Source organism: Lepidochelys kempii, chromosome 4 (assembly GCF_965140285.1).
Source record: "Lepidochelys kempii isolate rLepKem1 chromosome 4, rLepKem1.hap1, whole genome shotgun sequence".
Lineage (NCBI taxonomy): Eukaryota > Metazoa > Chordata > Testudines > Cheloniidae > Lepidochelys > Lepidochelys kempii.
The window spans coordinates 85719546-85736302 of NC_136383.1; positions in this window are offsets into that span (position 1 = coordinate 85719546).

Here is a 16757-nt window from a genome sequence, read left to right on the forward strand (position 1 = left end):
ACAGTTTATAAATGGCAGAGGTAAGTGATTTTAACTTTTGAAGAAGGTATTTAACTCAGTTACTTAAAAACAAGCCATTCAAGTGTTACTCAATAGCAATTGTTTGTTTTTATAAACTCACCAGCTCACTCAGTGGTCCTGAGACAGGCAGATTAATGATTATTGCAAATCTGACATTCAAATTAAATTCCACGATTTCTCGGTTTATAATGGTTTGCTTATGTCCCCTTTCCAAGAGTACACCATCTGAACAATCTGTTGATTAAGATAAGTTGTTAATTACAATAGCATTTCAATATTCTATTAAAATTACCGGACCAATTTAAACCTAATCTCTTGGCAGAAGCAGTGCTGGACTGGAAGGTTACTTCTTTTGAATGCTCTGTTGTGGCTTCTTTGTCTTCTTACTGTACTTTATTTGTTTGAAAGATGAGATTAACAGACTAGGTTGAGATGAGAGTACTGAGAGCTGGTATCTCAGTTGAGAGAAATTTATACCCATCTCATCCTCTGTTCTCGGTGAAGATGAAAGACACCTTTTTCAGGGTCTTTGCTGGATCCAAATATCAGCCAATGTCACCTTTTCATTGGCTCAGCACCTTTATGGATTGGTCTTTGTTGCATTTTCAGCTCAAGAATATGCTAGCCGATAATACATACACAGCTGGAGTGTAAACCTTCAGCTGTATGGTTATTGTTTTTTGTCTTTGTGGCAGGAAAATCTTAAAACATCTTTAGACTTCTAACTTTTCCTTTATTGAGTTCCTTTTTTGATAACCCTGATAAAATGAAAAGGCTATAAAATAGATTAGATTTTGTTTTAAATGAGTCCAAATATGCCATTTTTATACAAAAGTCTTTCTGTTTTAAAAATAGACTTTTTAACCTAAATGGTTCTTAAAGAGACTCTTTAAAATTAAGTGGTCAAAGATGATATTTCTTTCCTTCTTATCATTCCTTGTAGAGGTGCTTCTTCTTTTCTTTCTGAGTTTAGTAAGGAAGCTGATTAAGCACTGACAGATTGCATCCCCCAGCTAGTATAAATACTTTATACTTAAATGGTTTCTTATGTTGCTAGCATGTTATAGCAAAATCATTTGATTCCACACTGGAACCTCTTAACTTCATGATACAGTGAACAGTATTACATTAGATGTTTGCATTTAGATACAAAATGTTTGAAAATGGACATCACAAAAGAAGCCTATACCCTCTGTGATAGTGTGTTCATCCCAGACTGTAAAGGAGGGGGTTAAAAGCACTGAGGGAGGCAGCGCAGGGAGCCAATTGGAGAGTGGCTGCATGGAGCATCCAGTCATGGCCCAGTGACGTACCTAAAAGGAGCTGCAGGAAGCCCAAGGAGAGAGGACTGTTCTTAGTGGGCTAGAGAAAGCTAGCACCTTGGACAGCACAGGTGCTGTCAGGGACTGGAAGAGCAAAAGGGAGGGTGCTGGGATTGCAGAAAGTGGCCCAGGGAATTGAAGCAGCAGTGGCGGAGAAGTTGAGAGGCAGCAGGAGGCTGCTATCTACAGGGTCTCTGGGCTGGAACCTGGCGTAGTGGGTGGGCCTGAGTTTCCTCCACTTGCCACTGGGGAAGTGGCTGGACTATAAACCTGGAAGGGGAAAACATGGATGTTGGCATGACCAGAGGGCTGAGTCACGAAGAGGATGCTGTGATTCCTGAACTGAGGCAGGTCTGCACGTGCAGAAGGCAGCAGGAGAAGCACAACCAGGAGAGGGTATGCTGGCTGAGAGAGCTAATCCCCAAGATGGCCAGCAGGAGGGCGCTGCTCAGTGAGTGAACTCCATCACACCCTCTTAATCATTTAAGGAATAAAATGAAAGTTTTCACCTTTAAGTGGAAACATAGGATTAGAAGTAATCAAAATATTTCCCAACTACATGTTTCCTTAAAGCTAAAGGAATCAAGTCTTTAGAGTGTTTATCAGAAAACTATTTTTTGCTAGAAATATTCTAGATTTCTTTGTGTAAAACTGAGGTTTTAAAGAGGAGATGGGGTTCTGGCCCTGACTCAGCTTTTGTGGCATTGGTAGGCTCCTGGCTTTTCAACATTTCTCTTTGATGTCCTAGAAAAGACTATCTTGGCATCCCTTGGCAAAGTGGAGATGTCCTACTCTTTGAGAAGACACTCCTATTGGTTGTTTGCCTTTTTAACCAAAAAGCTCCAAATATTATAATCTACAGTACCTTCACCTAAATCTTACAATTAAAGTTTCATCCCAAATACTATAAGGGCATGTCTACCCTCCCCTAAAGTTTGAACTACAAGGGTGGAATAGCAATGTATACCAGAGTGCTGTGCTGTAACTCCTGGGTGCAGGCTGTGGGTATGAACTAAAAGATGGCATTAACATAGCCCTCTTCAAACAGGATTACATTAAATGAGAAGTAGGAACTTTTTAGTTTGTGCACATGGCATCCACATGAGGGAGTTATAGTGCAGCACTTTGGTAAGCATTGCCATTCCACCCCCATACTCAGAACTGCTGGGCAATGTAGACATGGTCTAAGCAAGACAATAACTACAATCACATCTGGATCTAATTTTCAAACATGATATAAACAGAACAATATTAAATCCAAATATAAGTTATAAAGCTGCATTCCAGAGTCTGCACAATCAGGCCTGGAAGTGTTAAATACAGTTTTATGGCCTAGGAGGAGATTTTCTCCTTGAAGCTTTCCATGCCTATTACTTACTGGGAGAAAATAGATTTCCCAGGAGTTTTAGCCAGCCTGAACATTTCATTTAATAAAACAAGCAACCAAAACATAAGCATGTGAATTATAATATTCTCCAAGCCTCATGCACGTGAAAGTAATTGTGAACTTCTCCTAAAATTCAGTAAGGGTAAAGGAAAACATGTAATAACTTAAAATTTCCATAGTAGATTACTATACTTTTATTAATATTCATTTTTCTATCAATATTAAAGCTTATAGCCCACAAACAGTAATTCTAGCTTATTATAGAAGTGTAGCTTAACACAGAATTTCCTGGATTTTAACTTTTTGTATAATTTTAATGTTAACATCTTCAAAATACTGAGATGTGTGAAATTTTAACTTTAGTGTAGCAAAGGTTTTTTGTTGGAATTTACTCACTTTTAAAAGCAATTCTAAGGTCCACCAGAGATAGGCCCTGGTCCTGCTCTAGAAGCCCCTCAAGAGAGGATCTCCAAACCATATTAAAGAGATTATATGGACAGAACATCAGCTTCATTTGAAAACTTTAGAAGTCTCCTGCTAACCACACTCCAGATTCAATATCCTGTAAGGGGCAATCCTGATGCTGCAAGCCACTTAAGGTCCACACATGTAAATGTGTGCCTCATAAGCTGGGCATCTGTCATGAAAAGTATAGGAGATGTGTAAGAATGCAACATTTCTCCTGTCTATGTTCTAATGTCTGCAGACAGGGCTGTCCTCCATAGCTCTGTAGAAAGAGAAGATATGTAGCTGTCAGGAGGCTTTCAACTTAATAGAGCTAGTGGAAGAAATCTCCTTTCCCTTTCTCCTGCTCTCCAGTACACATAGAGGCCACAGAATGATGAATGCCTTCCCTTTTGCTACCTCCTTGTGCTCCCTTTTTCCTGAGTATCCTAGGAAGTAAAGGTTATAAGGTTATAGCTACCACTACCACCACTAGCCTGATCTATCCTGACAGCCTTAGAAAACTCTTCAGCCATTGAGACCCTCCAGTCTGCATCTCTGTGAGCTTTATGAGCCTTGTCAAGGGCCCACCTCCCCTTGCAACTTTTAGGAGGCCATTTGTGTCTTAGGAAGCTCCTCGGCCCATACTGTCAGCTGAATTAGGCTCTTGGGGGAGCCCTACTGCTTCAGCTTTAGGAGGGGCAGGTCAGTGCTCCACCATCACCACACAACCTCAGAAGGTCCTCTGAGCCTCTAGCTAAGCAAATCTTGAATCATCCATAATACGGAAGACCCTGACACAATTAACTTCATATCTGGTAGGAAAATGCTACCTTTGCTCCAAATATAATCCTCCAATGCCATGGCCAATACAGTATTTTTGTGAATTTTAGAGGACAGCCAAAATTGGGATGAGATACTAGGACCATATATAAGTGAATGAATAGTTAGGGTATATAATAGAAAATCAGTTGAACCTTAGCTATTGAGCAGCTACTGCCACTCCATAGGACCAGTTTGATCATATGAGATGAAATCCTGGCTGCACTGAAGTGAATGGGAGTTTTCTCATCCATTTTAGTGAGGTCATGATTTCACCCAAGATTTATTTTATCTCTTGTTTCCAAAACAAGTCCATGACATTAAAATAGTAATGTACATATTTACTTGAGTAAAATGGGTTTTAAAACAGTCAAATGAAAGTTTATACATCTAGGAACGAAGAATGTAGGTCACACAAGATTGGGGACTATGTTGTGGAAAGCAGTGATTCTAAAAGGGATTTTGGGGTCATGCTAGTAAACAGTCGAACATAAGCTCCCAGAGTAATGCAGTGGCTAAGAGAACTAACACCGATGTAGGAATAGGAAGGTGTTATTGCTGCGGTATATGTAATTAGTGGGACTATTATTGTAATACTGTGTGCAGTTATGGTGTCTACACTTCAAACAAAGTGTTGAAAAATTGGAAAGGTTTCAGAAAAGAGCTACAAGAATAATTTGAAGTCTCAAAAACCTGCTTTATAGTGAGAGATTAAAGAATCTTAGTGTTTACCCAAGAGAATGTTACAAAGTGACTTGTTGATGATCTACAAATATCCATATGGGGAAGGAGATTTCTGATAGAAAGCTCTTTAATTTACAAGACAAAGGCATAACAAAGCCAATCGGTGGAAGGGGAAGCTAGACAAATTCAGTTTAGAAATAAGGGGCAATTTTTTCTAACAAAAAGCGTAATCATCTAGGATGTGATGAATTCTCCATCACTTGAAGTCTTTAATTAAAATTGAATGTCTTAGAAGATGATATAGCTTAGCCATAAATTAACAGTGTAATGCAGGAATAACTGGGTGACATTCCATTGCCTGTGCTAGGCAGGTGGTCAGAGTTGATGCTCATAATGGTCCCTTCTGGCCTTAAAAAAAAATCTATGAATATTAAGACTGCTAAGGCATAATATGTTAACATGTATTTTTACATAACTGGGTACCTATAACCTGTTTATTCTCAAAGCATTCAGCCTCCAGTCATTGAAAACACAAAAGTTTCAATAAAAGCAAGAAGTGGAGAACCTGAAAGGACTTTAGATTATTTTTTATTGAAATTAAACTAATTAGGTTTTATTTGCAAAAGCTGTCTGAAATATTATGACGAATCAAATATTTTTGAGGCAGAATTTCACGTGCACTTTCACATATTGCTAATTAAGAAAGATGTCAGTTGTTTCCTGTTCCTTTGCACTGTATCACTACTTGATAAAAATTAGGCTCAATGTATGACATTTTGCTTTTTGGTATACACATGTACAGTGGCACCATATATAAATTGTCCACATAGGGCATGTCTATACAACAAAACAGCAGTATACAAAGTGCAATACGCAACTTTTAGTGCACAGCAGCAGGATCCACATGGACAGTTAGCACACAGCACACTGCTGATTTACACCCCAGTGTGCCACTGACTAACTCGTCATATAGACAAGCTCTTAGCTACTGCAGTTTGTACGTCACTGTGGTAGCCGTGCAACAGTACTTCCCACTCTAAGTTTAAGAAATACTATGGTAAAGGAAAATACTACAATGTATGTTCCATTATAAATAGTGATTGAAAAGTAATATATAGCACACAGAAGCTAGTGTGCAGCCCAGTGGATAAAACCTTAGAATAGAAGAATAAAATGAGCAAGGAAATATATCTGCTGATCAGATGCCTGATCCAAAGCCCATTGAAGTCACTGAAAAGACTCCCATTGATTTAAATGGATCAGACCCTAGGATCTGCATAATTCTGCAAACAATTATACATGTGCTTAACTTCATGAGGTCAATGGGGATTATTCACATACATAAAGTTTAGCACGGCAAAAGTGCAGAAATGAACAGATATTGTGTAGTCTGATTAATTTAATTGACTTTAATACACATTATCAAATAGCTAGAATGGGATAATTAGGCCTGACTGTGTTTGCGGGATTGTGCCCAAGCAAGCATGTCTTGTAGTTGCTCATTTCCATCTATATGTAAAAAATAAGTGCAGGGTTTGGTGGCCATCTAACAAAAAAGAAAAATCTGATTATGCACAAAAAAAGAGTTCTGGGATTAAAACCAGAAGAGATATTACATTAAAAGTAACTTCATAGGATTCAAATCAGGTTTTATCTCCAAGTAGTTTGTAAAGTAGATTAAAATTAGTAAAATAAAAGGATTAAAATACAATCAGTATTCTCACAATCAAAGGTCCTCCATCATGCTTCAACAATTTAATTAAAGGACAGCAATGAATCTTATGTCAGCAGAAGTGTGTATCTCTGTAAGCTGTGAGCCAAATCAATGAGCAAAAATACAGCATTGCAGGATAGTGTTGCAATAAACGTCTGTTGTATAAGCAAATACCATATTCAGAGTTATTTTCAAACAAATGGAAAACATTTCATTTCTTGACTGATGTTTGCATTAGATTTGTAGTGTTGTGTTCATAGTCCAATAAGCATTTCCAAGTAACAAATAAAAAAAAAATTTCCATGGAATCTTTGCTAGGTGCCTTAAAAGTGAGTGCAAAATTGAATTGTCTCCCCCACATTGGGGAAATTTGAAAAACATAACTTCTGATTTATCTTCAGACCTATGAAATGAGACACAAGTGACATTGCAGCATACTGTAAGCCCCCAGAAGCAAGTACAATTTGGAAATGAAGCCCAGGACCCCAATAATTGAATCACCTTATATTATATTTTCCCCAACTGTAAACATTTTTCCACTGCTTACGAGGAAGCACAAAAGGAATCAGTCATCCTTTCCCACCATCCCCCATCTCAAAGAGCTAGTCTGCTCACCAAATTAAGAAAAACGGAGATCCACAATACTCCCTTGTTGCAAGACCTGGTACTATGGCATATATTGGCAGAAATTATTATCTGTATGTGTATGTCTGCAAAAGGTTTTTTGGTCAGATTGTCCTTAAAATGTGCTGATGTCACAGTTCCTATTATCCCAAATCACAGGCCCAATGGGAGGTTTGCTTAAGTAATTGAGGCCTGTGACTTAGAATAGTCAAGGCTATTACTCTGAGGTAAGCACATTTCAAGCCAATACAACTGAGGAAAAAATCTTTTGCAGAGACATAGATGTACATTAGTCAGTGAGAGGTTTGCCTGAGGGAGGAATGAATAAGGACTTCAGTGATAGGCCTAATAGCTTTATAAAATATATACTAAGTCCCACTATGTTTTCAAGACTTACAAAAATATTTCTTCACATCATCATGCTTACTATTCATATATTACAACGTTACTGGATCATAATAAAGTTATGACAATATGGAAGACCAAAATAATAATAATTTAGGGGAAATGCTAAACACATCACCAACATTTCTAATCATCAAAAAATTCACAAAAAAGTAGCATTAGGAGTCTCTGTTTTATAGTTTTCACCCTCCTTTGGATAACCTTAACTACAAATAATAACTGGTGACAATCACCAGCCTGAATCTTGTTGTCCAAATAGCATCCTTGGGCCCAGTCCTTACATTTGGCCAACTTAGACTTAAATGCAGAGTGCGGTAGGGTTTGATTGCATGAATTCCTGGAGGTTTCCTCACATGACATTATCTTTCATTAAAGATTAATCTTTAATTCCTGGAGACTCCAGGACAATCCTGGAGGCTTGGCAACCCTAACGGGCAATGAGGGTGAGTCTGCCTTCAAACCTCGTTTGCGGTCCTCTGATCCCAGGGTATGGATGGGAGCAGTTCTTCCCGCAAAGTACATTAAATCAGGCCAAAAGGCTGTTAAGGTTGCTGGGGTCACTTGAGCACAGCAATGTCCATGCTATGCCGCTGTGGCAGGGCCTGCTGAAGTCCACAAGCTGCTCAGAGATCTTTTTGCTGGTAAAACACACAGTGCAGTTTATTTACAATGTTGGTTCCCAACACCCTTGTATGCTATAGAGCCTTATACTTACAGCCTTGGGGAGCCCTCCACTCTTGAGGCAAGCAGAGAAGAGCAAGCAGTCAGTCAGTCATACATACCTTCTTTCCTGTGCCCTTTCTACCCTCAGCCCATCAGTTAGGCACAGTTCTTCTCAATAAGGTCTGCTCTGGTGTAACTAGAGCTGCAGTAACCTGAGGGCTAGTTCCACTGCCATTGCTCAGGGTGTCACAGCCCAACCAGGCTAGGACCACTCTTGCCGCCTCGTTGGCTGTTGCTGCCTAGGAGCCTGCTGGCCTTCCTCCCAGAGGGAGCGTGGGACACCACCACCATGATTGGGCTCTCTTCTGGCTGGATATCTGTTGCTGTCGGAGGAGTTGCTGTTGCTGGAGGAGGCTGTCGTGGAGGTATTGCTGTTGCTGCTGTGACGGGGACTACTGCTGTGACCTGGACTGAGTTTTTTGTTTCCGTTGGTGTCTCTGCCAGCACTGCAGTGGTTGTCGTTGCCACTGTGGATGGGGAATAGGAGGGGCGTGGAACCCTCCCTCATCATTACCATCATCCCCTCCACGACGCCTACAGACCACCTGGAACTGCCTCCACTCACCAGCCCAGCCATTTGCTTCCACCCGGATTGCCCCCTGGGGCCCTGACAGTGGCTGGACATTGCTCACAAGCACACATAGGTGCACGTGTTCTCCCTCTCCCTTTGGGCTTGCCCTTTCCCACAGCTGCACTAGGCTAGTGAGCCACCTACCTGCTGCTTGTCCACCAGCCCCCTGCAGTGGTTTGCCCCCTTCCCTTTTTTGTTACCCCCCCCATCCCACTGCCGCCAATTTCATCTGTCCCCTGCTATCAGGCCCTAGCCCTTGCAGGGTTTTTTCTGGTAGTTTGCCTGCCCCACCCCTAGTGCATGGGAGTTTTTGTTTGTTTGCCTTTCCTGCCCTGCACCAGGTCTGTTCTCAGAAAGTTCCTTCCCTTTCCTCCCTGATGGCTCTTGACCCTTGCCTAGCCCCATGCTCCTTCCATGCTTGTGAATCTCCCCTTCTTTTGTTTGATCACCCATTCACTACATCCTAAATGTACTCACTTTACAAGTGTTTTCGGAGCAGCTGATACCCCACCCCACGCTGGTTATTGTGCCCCTCCCCCTTCTTGCCTTGTTTGGCGCACCTTTGACCTCTTCCTGTCAGCATCCCCCCTGCATGCAGCCTAGCGGGGAAGTGTGGTTAGCTGCCCCCCCTTTCCCCTCCTTTCCATTCCCTTCCCACCCTGTGGTGTTTGATCCCGACCCCTTTCTGGGGGAGGCTGAGGGAGGGGGCACCTGGTAGCTCTTGTCGCTCCCCCTGCTCACTACTCCACTCTTCCCCTGTGCTACTGGTTTTACTGCCAATGGCCCCACTGGGGCACAGGCAGGGATTTCACCACTGCCATGGCTTCCACCTCTGTTTCCTTCGGAGGAGACCCCTCAGCTGGCAGGAAGGGCCAGGGGAAAAAGAAGAGCAAGAACCCCCCCTGAAAGGAGATTCCTCCCACAGTGGTTATTGTGCCAACCACCATGACCCAACCATTGGCTGCAACTTCCCTTTCCCCACTGTTCCCTCTACCAGCTCTGGGGGTGCTCATCTCTTGGCCAGCAGAGAGTACACTCAGATGGCTGTAGCTCTTCCACTCGCCGCTCTGCCATCTGCCCCTGCCACCTCCTTTTGTACCCTCTCTAGTGGCCAGGGCCCCTTCCCCATCCTGACCAGGAAGCATTGAGTGCATTGCCTCCTGGTGTCTACCTTGCCCTGCGTCAAGACCTACATGCAGACATTGGTGTGACATGGTCATTTTGGCAGCCTCCAAGATGTATGAGAAGGTCGTTGTCTTCCTGGCATTGGAGGCCACCACCCAACAGGCAGTAGAGAGAGCATTGGTGTGTGGGGGGCTTTACATCCCTTCCGAGCCACTGGAGGACCTGGGTGTATGGGTGGTCTTTATTTCCATCTCGCCCTTCCTCCCTAACGCTGTCCTCCTGCCTCTCTTCTACACCCTGGGGACTCCCATCTCTGTCATCAGTCCTCTCCAGTTGGGCTACAATGACACCACCCTCTGCCACCATGCTCTCACCTCAGTCCCTGCTAGGCAGAGCAGGCAGCAGGCCCCTTCCTGCTGATAACTTGCAGAAGAACAAGTTGTCAGCATATAAAACCTGATTCTGATCATACTTTCACCTGCACTAGTGTTGCTCCTCTGATTTCAGTGGTGTTACTTTGGGATTACTCAGGTGTAACCCACATCAGAATCAAGACCATAGGAAATAGTGATATCACAATTCTAGTTCTATTTTATGAAATGGTAATGCTGTTCTGTCATTTTAACAAGCAGCTCTTTCCACACACTTAACCTGTGATAAAGCCTGTGTTCCAAAAAGAGTGTGTGTTTGGGCAGACGGGGGTGTAAAATAATCAGAGGAGGTTGGGAAATGTATTCATTTTTCTTTCAATTTAAACAAAAAAAAATACCATACCCAAAGAAGGAGGCAAAATTCACATTAAGCTGCACTTTGATTCTAATGATGGGAACTTAAAAAGTAGTTTGGGGAGAGAGTGCATCCTTTTAAGGTTTACCCCTTAAAAGAGAACAGATCATACAACGTAATGATTATGCTGTCATCAATATACTCAGTATATTTTCTTCAGGCACAAAGTATAGACATTTTTTGCAACCTAGGCCATTCTAATGGCAAAACATTTGCTCTTCAGAAGTGTGAGTTTTGTTTGTTTGTTATAAACCATTCCTGTCAGGGGGGATGCATTAGAAATCACACCATCTTTTTACTGGGAAGCAGAATTTAGCCCCCTTCAGCACATCCATGTGAAGACAATCCTTCAGTAAGGTTATTAGTTCCAGTTATCCCCAAGTGCAGTGGGTAAATCTCAGCAAAAAATCATCTTGAAGCCCAATGAATAGTAATATTTGAGTGGCCTAAAACCCTAAGAAAAGCTACAAAATCAATAGGGGAAAAATATAAAATAATTGAGAGAGAGAGGTGAAGACAGAAATACTCTGATTTGGTGCCAGATCCTTTAGTCCTTCTCTAGCAACACTCCCATTGGCCTGATGATGGTGCCTATGCACTCTAACTTCAGTTAGTCAATAACATGATTTAATCGTTTTTTTCCTTCAAAACCCTATGAGTTGGCCTTAATTATATCTTACCTGAGATAGCCATTTAAACAGCTAACCTTCTTCAGATATGGTGGTTATGGTAGATATGATATCTTTACCTACTTCATTTAAATCATAGTCTTTGAGGGTAGAAGGGACCACCAGATCATCCTGTAGTGTAGCTGAATTGCTCTTTTTCTAAATAGTCTTTTTTGCACATTAAATATTTTGGACGCAGTCATACGTTTTACCTATGACTGTACCTCAAAAAAGTAAGGCTGGGAGTCTGATTCCCCATAGTCCTGCACCTTCTGTCGTCACTTAAACCTGTACCAAGCGTAAATCTCTCCCATTCGTAGTTGGTCAAGTTATGCCACATTGGACTGGTGTCAATATTTCTTTGAAACGATATAGTCTCACCTTTAGTTGGAATGCTACATTGATTACATTTTCTAATTCACTTACATGGACATAACATAAGTCACAAGCATTACACACTGCTCCACATTCTCAACCCATTTGGGAGTGAAGGCAACATAATTACTGCTCCTGCATTAAGAAGAAAGGTTTGTTTATAATGGCAAGCTTGCACTGTGAAGGTTAATGAGGACAAGGCACTGTTTGCCAGATAAATCTATCTGTCTGCCACATTTACAGGTGGCTAACCTGTCACAGACTAGTGTGCTTTAAAATTTTGCTTGGACATTCTCTCACATGCTTATTGTAAGTCACCCACAGAGAACAGTATTTGTAACTGTTGACTTACACTTTTACAAAGATTCCGTTGGGAAAATAAAACTGTTGACTAGAAATAAATCAGGGATTTCCAAAAGTAGCCCAAGGGAGTGAGGAGCCTAATTCCTAATGAACTTCAATGGGATCTGGGCACCTAACTCCTTGGGGTTCCATTGAAAATCCCAGCCTAAATCTTTCTCCAAGAAGATCTGTTAAAGTATAATTTCAGACTAATGGCAGGTGTTTCCCAATGATTAGAGTACCCATTTATCTACAGCTCTGATGTATCCACTCTATAATATACCATAACCATCCGATTTAACTTTGGTTTTGAGTTTTTTGACAATAGAAAGCAGCAGGTACTAGCTTTGAGTTATTTAAGAGAAATTTCAAGACTCATTTTTTTTATTCCCTTGGCATACAATGAGTGAAGGAATGAGATTATATTTTCAATATTTGAGATTATTTTATGAAGTGCTGGATGCCCTCATCTTCCACTGCTTGGCACGTTGCAGTATTGGACTTTGATTGCTTGAAGCCTTCCGCTCTGTCTTGGAGTGGAGTCCATGACTGAGCCCAACATGTGCTGCAAATGATCTGTCTACCAAAGTATTTTTACTACATTCAACATCATGGTGTCTCAAGAAGATCATGCCATAACATGAAGATATACCGTAGCTAGTTAAGATGACATACTAGGCTTTGCATATGTGTATTGCTCCCTTGATTTCTGGGGGGCAGTTGGATTCCCAGGCAGCCATGAGGGAATTGTAAAGTAGAATACACCCCATATGGATAAGGTTTCTTTTTGACAGCAGTCAGCTAGAAAATACAATAGGATTGTATTGGGCTGAATATCCCAATCTTGCAGAGCAGGTGTGGCTTCCCTCCTCCTAAATTAGGTCCACCATCTTGAGGATGGGTCAGACCACTACAGAATGAGTATATGCAGCAGTAAGGGGATTTCACTACTGATTAAACATGACCTAGAATATGGCCCAAAGAATTCCTGAGAAATCACAATTTGAGGACAGGCATACATCTTTGACGCAGTCCCACCTGACATTCTCATAAGCAGATGAGGGAAATGTGGCTGAGATGAAGTTATTGTAAGGTAGCTGCATAACTCGTTGAAAGACTGTACTCAAAGAGTAGTTATCAGTGGTTTGCTGTCAAGCTGAGAGGATGTATCCAGTGGGATCTCACCAGGGTCAATTCTGAGACCAGTACTATCCATTATTTTCATTAGTGACTTGGCCAATAGAGTGGAAATGTGCTAATAAAAGTCTGCAGATGATACCAAATTGAGAGGGGTAGCAGGCACTCTGGAGGGCAAGATTAGATTTCAAAATGACCTTGACAAATTGGAGAATAGGTCTGAATTCAACACGATGAAATTTAATAAAGACAAATGCTAAGTACCTCACTTAGGAAGGAAAAGATCAAATGCACATATACAAAATGGGGAATAAGTGGCTCGACTGTAGTACTGCTGAAAAGGATCTGGTGGTTACAGTGTATCACAAACTGAATATGTCAGCAATGTGATGCAATTGGGAAAAAGGCTAATATGACTCTGGGGTGTATTAAGAGAAGTGTTGTATGTATGAAGAAAGGGTAAAAAAAACTGGGTATGCTTAGTCAAGAGAAAAGACGACTGAAGGGGGGACCTGATAATCTTCAAATATGTTAAGGACTATTATCAAGAAGTAATGGGCTTATTCTGCAGCAAGGGAGATTTAGATTAGATATTAGGAAAAAAAGTCTAATCATAAGGGGTAAACTCCAGAATGGGGATTCCACAACGGCTTTTCACAGAAAACTTCCACTTTGAATCATATCTGCACATTGCCTTTTCCATAAATTAAGAATGAGACACAATCCTACTTGTGACTGTGGAAACAAACTTCAAACTACAGAACATCTCATCAATGTCCCAAGTGATATTATATCCTGGTAGTATCTCTGCCATCCACTATCACTTGCAGCAATTAATTGGATTGCCAACCCAGACTTGGACACCTAATATTGCTGATTCTAAACCACAGAAAAGAACACTGCTGACAATACTTTCAACTGTGAAATCAACAGCACTGTGTCACTGGTGTTTGGTAGGGAAAAATCCACTGAAAGCTAAAGCTGATGAAAATTTTTGATTAAACTTTTGTTTTAAAAAAAAAGATGCAGTTTTGGCAAGGAAGCTTCTCAGGTCCAGGATGAAATTTTTGGTCGAAACCAGAGACATCCCCTGCAGAATAGCCAAGAGCCCAGTGGTTAATATACTTACATAGGAGCCCAGGTTCAAATCCCTGCTCTGAATCAGGCACAGGGGTGACTTGCACGTGGTTTCTCAAATCCCAGGTGGGTGCCCAAACTACTAGGCAATCAGCTACTCTAGGGTTCTTATCTTTTTCTCATGAAAAGATTTGAAAAAAGTTTTTAGTTCATTCCAATGATGAATGAAAAATTTCAAAATCTCAATCTTCTCCCACAAAACAGAATACTTGTTTTCTAGCCAGACTTCCTGAAAATGGGAAGAACCATAAACAATTCCCCCAAACCATGTAGAAAATGAGAGATTTGAATATGCAAAATGTCTGCGTCCTTCACTGCAGACCCTGATTCATTTGCTGTCAATCTGCACACCAAATCAGACAGGTTTCAGAAAGGGTGTCTTTGATCATTTCTTGTTAGTGTTTCCTGACCTTTGCATGCTTCTCTTTGCAGCATGAATGTTCATTTGACATATTTTGACTGACTAAATTATAGGAAAATAAATAAATATGGAAGGATTTCCAGTTACTTTCTAAAACTCTAGACAGCTGTTTCTTGAAGGGATGGCTCACTGAAAAAAGTTATAGTTTTATATATATATACACACACACATTTTGTTTTAGTGAGGGTCCTCTCCTCCCTCTTTTTCTGAGACTACTGGGCTTTGAGCTTTTCTGATTTTATCTAAAGTGAATATTGCAGCAAATAGAATAGCACAACAGAAACAGAGTAGTGCTGTGTATATTACGGTGCCCTGTGTGTGTAGATGGTGCTGAGCATAACAAAGAAGAATAGATAGTTTTCATCCCATAGCAAAATATGGGATGATAACCGTAAAATCAAATGTGTCCTAGTGAAATTGGGACAGGTGGCAACCACAGCTGTGTCAAAGCCCATCAGAATGTGTATACATTTTGGATTACATTACATACAATATATTTGGATTATATTCATTCTTTGAGGTTACAAATTTGGTTGGTAAAGCTAACTGCGTAGAAGTAATATATCTACTTTTGTGCTGGCCTCTTCCCCCACCCCAGGTATGGCCCAAGCTTCCTCCCTTTTCTTTCTCTGGTGTTTGCTATCACCAGGGCTGGCTCTACAGTTTTTGCCGCTCCAAGCAGTGAAAAAAACTGCCTCCGTGGATAGCAAAAGGAAGAAGCTGCTGCAGCGGTGGACAGAACAGAGAAGGAACTGCTGCCCCTTTCTAACTGCTGCCCCAAGCACCTGCTTGGAACGCTGGTGCCTGGAGCTGGTCCTGGCTTTCACCAATATTAGGAGCTGCTTCTCCCCTCTCCTCACATGCATCTGGTTCCAGTTTCTTTTCTGGCATCTGATGCCTCTACCCAAGGTGGCTCTTCTCTATGCCATACATACAGGAGTATCACCCCTTGAGAACAGTAATAATTCTTTTAGCTGACAAGGAGCATAAAATTTAGTGCACAAGGGACAATAAAATAATCCCAGCAAAGAAATGACATTTCCATTTGTTATATTGGTATTTTGGGTAGTTTATTGGGTACACGAAAATAGGATCTGGGGAAGAAAAGGGTTAAGCTTAATTTATGATTAACTAACACTAACAAATAAGCAAACTCCTCCAAACCAAGGGTGATCACCCATCTCTAATTGGCCAGGACAGTCCCAAAATGTGCATTTGAAGTCCTGAATAACTGCAGGACAGCATTTGTCCCAGCTTTCGTGCAGCGCCGCTCCGCACCTGCCTGAGGCTCAGGGATGGTGCCAGCCTCTTCCCAGTGGTAGGCCTCAGCCCCCCCATTGCCATGCAAACTCACTTCCTGCTCCTCCTCTTCCCCCAAGGTACCATCTCTGGCCAGGCCAGAAGCTGGAGCTAGGCAATAGTAAGGACCGCGCAGGGAGCCTGGGCCACTTTGGGGAGCCCTGGACCCTCTATCTGCCCTGGCCAGCATGACGTGTCCTGGAGGGTTAGAGTCACAGGCCAGGGCTGCTCTTGGGCCCATTTTTGCATTTTGAAAAGGTGGTCACTCATTCCAAACCCCCAGCTCCCTCCATGTCACCTTCCTAAGGCAGATAGTAGGCTGAGATTGGGTGTCCAGAGATGGTGTGGTGCAGCACTATGATAGTGCCTGGTTTAAATAAAAGTCACCTACTTTTCCCCTCAACACCCCAGGTGAGGCAAGGTCCCCTCCTGCCTTCAAACATGCTCCCTGGTTCCCTGGTCTGAAATCCTCCTGTGATTATGGGTGACTCTTGGTAGCTGGTGCCAGGTCAGATCTCTATTGGAGGCTGATCACTGCCAGATCCATGTAGCTAAGGTCTCACAGCAGTGCAAGAACTCTTTGTGGGGGGCAGGGATGTGAGTTTAGAAGGAACTCCCTGAGCTGTGCTGTTTCTCTCTCAGCTTCCAAGCCAAAATGTGAAATTAAATCTGTCTCTGCATAAGGTCATGATGTCCCCTCATTGGAAGCTAAGCAGCCCTGGCTTGTCACTGGTACAGTGACTGCTTGTT